A 5,838-nucleotide genomic window follows, 5' to 3' on the forward strand; every position below is an offset into this window, starting at 1 on the left:
TTCTACTTTTGTTCCTAGACCACAATAATTACAATGAGGGACACACATTTTGAATGGTAATTTATTAATTAGGGTATTAAGTAATCCTTTCCCATATTTGTCATTTTTCAAAAACTCATGTGGCAAGTTATTCAAAAATCTAATCAAATATGGAATTCTTTTTGTGTTGTTGATAATAATATCACTAAATTTATTTGTGAACATTTATGTTACTCCCTATTTGTGATTATTGTTTTTCCAGCTAATCCTTCTCCATGTGTAACTGCTAATCTACCGATGAATTCTCTAACATCAATCACCCAAACACATTCAGTTAGTTTTTCCATAAATTTTTTTTAGTAAGCCTTCAATTAGTTTCTCAACTTCTTCTGAAGAGTCTATATTTAACTGTAATCGTCTTAATTCTGAGAAGTGGTCATCAGCAGAATAGAAAGAAGGTTCAGGACTAACATAATATGAAGGAGGATTTCTCAAACTTGTATATAATACCTCTACCCTTTGATTTTATTTTATTGGGATTCTATTCTGAATATAATGCGTTTGAATGTTGTACATTTGCATAATTTGGCAAATTACGTGGGCCGTTTGAAAAGTTCTCAGAACGGAATAAAAAGAAAGTACTTACATCTCTGAACTTTTCATATTTTTCAATGTAGTCTTCTTGTAGATTAATGCACTTCGTCCAAAGATGTTCCAGTGCCTTGATCCCATATCGAAAATGAGTTTCCTCCAGGCCTGAAAAACAGTTGTCAACTCTGGCTATCAATTCTTCATTTGAAGTGAAACTTCATCCACCAAGAAAAATTTTCCGTTTTGGGAAGAAATGGAAGTTTGACGGAGCCATATCGGGCGAATAAGGTGGGTATGGCAACAATTCATACATTAGTTTTCGTAATTTTGCCATGGTGACGACACATGTCTGTGGGAGCGGATTGTTTTGATGGAAGATGCCTTTCTTCCTTGCTAAACCTGGCCTTTTTTGTGTATTTTTTGTTGCAATTCGTGTGCGAGGTTAGCAGAGTATTCTTTGGTAATTGTTTGCCCAGTGGGGAGATAATCTACAAACAGAATCCCCGACACATCCAAGAACACTAATGCCATGATCTTTCCTGCTGAAGGAATTGCCTTTCTTTCTTTGGTGGTGGAGGATCAGCTTCTTTCCACTGCTTTAACTGTTTTTTAGTCTCTGTGGTATAGTAGCACACCGAAGTTTCATCTGTGGTCACAAACCAGTGCAAAAGACCTTGTTTGTTTCTCTTAAAACAGGCCTAACGTTGTTCTGATATGTCCATTCTCATGCACTTTTGACCCAGCGTCAAGAGTCGCGACGTCCATCTTACAGATAATTTTTTCGTTTCTAATTCTGCAGTTAAAATGTAACATACCCTTTCAGATGACATCTGGCAAGTGTGAACAATTTCAGGCACTTTCAATCAGCGATTCTCCATGATCATTTTGTGATCTTTTGCAATGATTTCTGGAGTAGTGACGCCTCTTGGCCGACCACTGCGCAGATCATCATCTAATCTCTCCTGGACAAATTTAAATCCTTTGGCCCAATTGATGACAGTTGAATATGAAGGAGCAGAGTCCCACAATGTATTCTGGAAATCAGTATGAATGTCCTTTGCTTTTGTATTTTTCTTTACCTAATCTGTGCTCGTATCTCGATGTTTTCCATTTTCGTAAATCACTATATGGGAACAACAGAGCCACGTCACCTCCACAGCTCTCTTCCAAGATGACTGATGTGGCACATGTTTATAGGCAACAGTCCAATGAATGTCCTGTGAACAACTCGTTCCGCTAGTGCTAACCTCTCATACTGATTCTGAGAACTTTTCAAACCACCCTCATAGCACCCTCACATTTTGCACCAATAGTAATGTGTTTTTCATTTAACAGATTCGTTAGTCCCCCTGTACCTTCAGTTTCCTCTCCATTGATCTCTAACTTCTCTCCATCAGATTTTACTGGGTTATCCCCAATATATTTACAGATACTGACAGGTCTTAATCCAAAAACAACACTTTAGCTTGAGGTATCTTTTTTCTGGCTTTAACCTCTTCATCATATTTTGTCAATGAATCTTGTATTTCTGATTCACTTATCATAGTCACGTCGAGGAGTACCACATGTGTTTTTTTTTGTCACCTATCCAAATTCGTCTTGATGATGATGAGCTTGGAACATTTTGTTTTTCAACATTTTTATTTTATTCAATAGCTCTCAGTACATTATCGCCAAATTCTTCAATTACGTCTTTAACTTTTTCGATTGCATCAGCTACAGGGTGATTTTTTAAAGTTTTGCTTATTCTGTTCTTGATTATTTTTTCCAAAACTTGAATCCTGCTTTAAGTTCTTCAATTTTTTTTGTAATACGTTTTGCTTTTGTGTCAATCCCTTCATCTTTAATAAATAATGAAGCAAAAAGATAACTATCAGTTCTACTTATTGCTCATGAATGAGAAATAAAAAAAATAATCTAAATATTCCTAACAAGGATACAGGAAATAACATAAATACAGGAGATGAATGGCTTCATCCTAATGATCATGAGCTATGCATAATGATGGAAAATCTAATAAAAAATTAATTTATATTTATGTGGCAAAGCTATTTGATATTATAATCACAAAGAAAGGAAATAATGTTATGTCTTCTATAGAACATACTTTTATTTCATCATCAGTTTTCTTGTATTTGACTTCATCTCGTAATGACAAAATAAGTACAGAAGGTCATATATTTAATAATGGTACAGTAAAGAGTAATAAAAATAAAGTACTTTACCCACTGAATGTGATTTGTTTCATTATGGAAGATAAGAAATTTAATGGGAAGGGGATCTTATTGCAATTATTACCTGGAGTACCAGTGGTGGAGATGCTCTTTTCAGATGGCCTGACTTCAATAATGCTAGAGTTGAAGTAAATGACACACTTTCCAAAAGAAGGTAAAATTGCAGTAGAATCTATGGAAATTCGTGCACCTATTGTTAAAAATGAACTGAATCATGAGCGTGAACAACGAAAAGATATACTGAAAAATCCTAAAATTCCAATATATTTCTGTGGCTACAAGCAGTTGAGGCAACGGGATTAAGTGGGAAAATTTCAAGCTAGATATCAGGAATTACTATAATTCAGTAGAGTCTACTACACCTTACTTTATTTTATTTTTTTTATATCCCAAACTATTGGAAAAAATAATCACATGAATGAATATTACATTAAATGATCACATTAAACTTCAGAATATTTATATTACAAGAAACAGGTGGAATAAAATATTTCCTCAAGAAAAGAGGAATTTGTATCCACCAGATAATTATCTGAAGGCATATCATGCGTTTCTTGATTTTAAACGAGTTATACAGTTGAAGAGTGATCAATTTCATTTCATAGCAAACTATCCTGTCTATATGATTAACATGACTAGCGGAAAGAATGTTGTTACCGCTCAGAGGAGTACAATTAAATTATGTGCAACATTCAACAATAAGATACCAAAGAATACAATTGAGTACATAATCTCACATTCGATGCACAACACAGAATATTAACTGAGAAGTTTTAAAGTGAAAAATTGAGTAGCTAATGATTTACAATTTTATTCATTATTATTTTTCTGAAAATACCTTCTCATGTAGATTATGTCAGCATTTAGAAGTTTTAACATCAGTTAATATTTGGCTGAGAAGTTAATTAAAATGGATCTGTTTAACTGCCTAGACCACCATGGTTGATAAGAAATATCTCACCACACCTTCCACTTTGCTCTGCCTCCTTATTGCTGTCTTGTTTGCACAGTAGCTCTCTTACTCATGCAGTTACACTCACAGAATTGTCACACAAGGAAGTGTTTCAGATTCTGATTACTAGATGTAGTTAGTATAGCGAAGTTTACTATGTAGCTTTTAAGCATGTTTTACCTATTTCTTAGCTGATATTGATGGCTTACTCTTGGAGTTATTACTATTTACTATCGTTGTTTTAATGGTTAAAATTCAATTATGTCTAGAAAAAAAGTTATGACAAACCCAGTTTTGGAGAAATCTGAGACCCAATCATTAAGTTTGAATTATATGTGAGTAAAGACGAAATGGCTTCCAGCAGGAATTTTTATTTAGAATATTTGTCAACAGATAACATTGAGGTAGCTTCCATTTACATTAATAGGGGAATATGCTTCATTTTAAACACAAATTATTTTTTCTGATCTTACATGTTATTTTTATTTCATCTCTTCAAATAAAATACAATAATGTGAAAAAATAATTTATTTGCACCCAAAATAAACTGTTGAAAATGACTTAATTTGAGTCAGGTTTGTCATGCAAGTAACAACTATTTATACAATGTTCACGACTCTTTACTTCAGCTGAACTCTACTCCATACATTAACCAAGGAGAGTGCGCATTATCAGAGGTCACTATAACATAATGGGTAGAAAGTGTTGCCATTTGGCGAAAACAACATACACCCTCACCAACGCAAATAACAGCGGCCTGAATAAATGGAGCACTTCTGTTAATTCAGATGTTAGTCTCCAAGTAGTGCAATGTTCATAGGCTCAGAAGAGTCTGAAACACACAAAAGTTGTATGGGGGACAATGTGGTTGTTTTCCACCTTTTCGAAATCTTATTAAAGGAGAAATTACAGACAAGCATGAATAGAAACTTCCTGGCAGATTAAAACTGTGTGCCTGCCCGAGACTCGAACTCGGGACCTTTGCCTTTCGCGGGCAAGTGCTCTACCAACTGAGCTACCGAAACACGACTCACGCCCGGTACTCACAGCTTTACTTCTGCCAGTACCTCGTCTCCTACCTTCCAAACTTTACAGAAGTTCTTCTGTTCTGTTCGCAGAAGAGCTTCTGTAAAGTTTGGAAGGTAGGAGACGAGGTACTGGCAGAAGTAAAGCTGTGAGTACCAGGCGTGAGTCGTGCTTCGGTAGCTCAGTTGGTAGAGCATTTGCCCGCGAAAGGCAAAGGTCCCGAGTTCGAGTCTCGGTCGGGCACACAGTTTTAATCTGCCAGGAAGTTTCATATCAGCGCACACTCCGCTGCAGAGTGAAAATCTCATTCTGGAAGCATGAATAGTTTTATTTTACTGTTTCATTTGGCTCTATTTACCTTTATCTTCAGACTTGATTTTTTCTGAAAATAGGGTATGCAAGAAAAAAAAAAACGAATCAGATAACAAGGAATGGGATAGCACGTCGAATTTATAGGTTCAGGCTAACTTGGCTCAGTGATCCACATATCCAAGTGAGCTTAGATCTACAAATTCTACTTACTCTTGCCATTTGAGGGTAAGTCCAGTGTCCCTACTCAAACTCAGTCTGTTCTCATCTGAGAAGAGCGCATGACTCTACTCCTTGTCTGTCCAATGCCTATGCTCTTGGCACCATCGAAAACTGTGCCACTGAATTCAGGTATCAACGGAGCACACCGTACTGGCCGTCTGGCAAAGACACCACCTCCATGCTATCACCGTGCTACTGTGGAGCGTGAGGATGCGTGCCTTGCATTCCTGTTAAACGTGGTTGCAACTGGGCCCACTGTTACACGTAAGTCCATTCTTGCCTGCTGCAGAATATAGCAGTCATCTGCAGATGTAGTAGAACATGGTCCAACCACCAGCTCTCCTTCGGACAGCAGAATGCGCACCATCCACGTGAAACAGTACCGTGGGCAATACGAAACCCCAGGGCTACATGCGGCATATTTCGTCCCTCTTCCAGCTTCCGCTGATTCTTCCTGTCTGAATTCATCCAGATGTTGTCTCCATGTCATCTTATAATGAAGAACATCACCACAGTGCACCATAA

The 5,838-nt window shown here is 36.7% G+C and overlaps 1 non-coding gene across 1 annotated transcript; it reads left to right on the forward strand.

Moving 5' to 3' along the window:
- The first annotated feature begins 4,951 nt into the window (after positions 1-4,951).
- Trnas-cga (transfer RNA serine (anticodon CGA)) lies at positions 4,952-5,026 on the forward strand. The gene has a single exon. It is a non-coding gene; the product is annotated as a tRNA-Ser (tRNA).
- The last annotated feature ends 812 nt before the right edge of the window (positions 5,027-5,838 follow it).

This window comes from Schistocerca cancellata, chromosome 6 (genome assembly GCF_023864275.1).
Source record: "Schistocerca cancellata isolate TAMUIC-IGC-003103 chromosome 6, iqSchCanc2.1, whole genome shotgun sequence".
Classification (NCBI taxonomy): Eukaryota; Metazoa; Arthropoda; class Insecta; order Orthoptera; family Acrididae; genus Schistocerca; species Schistocerca cancellata.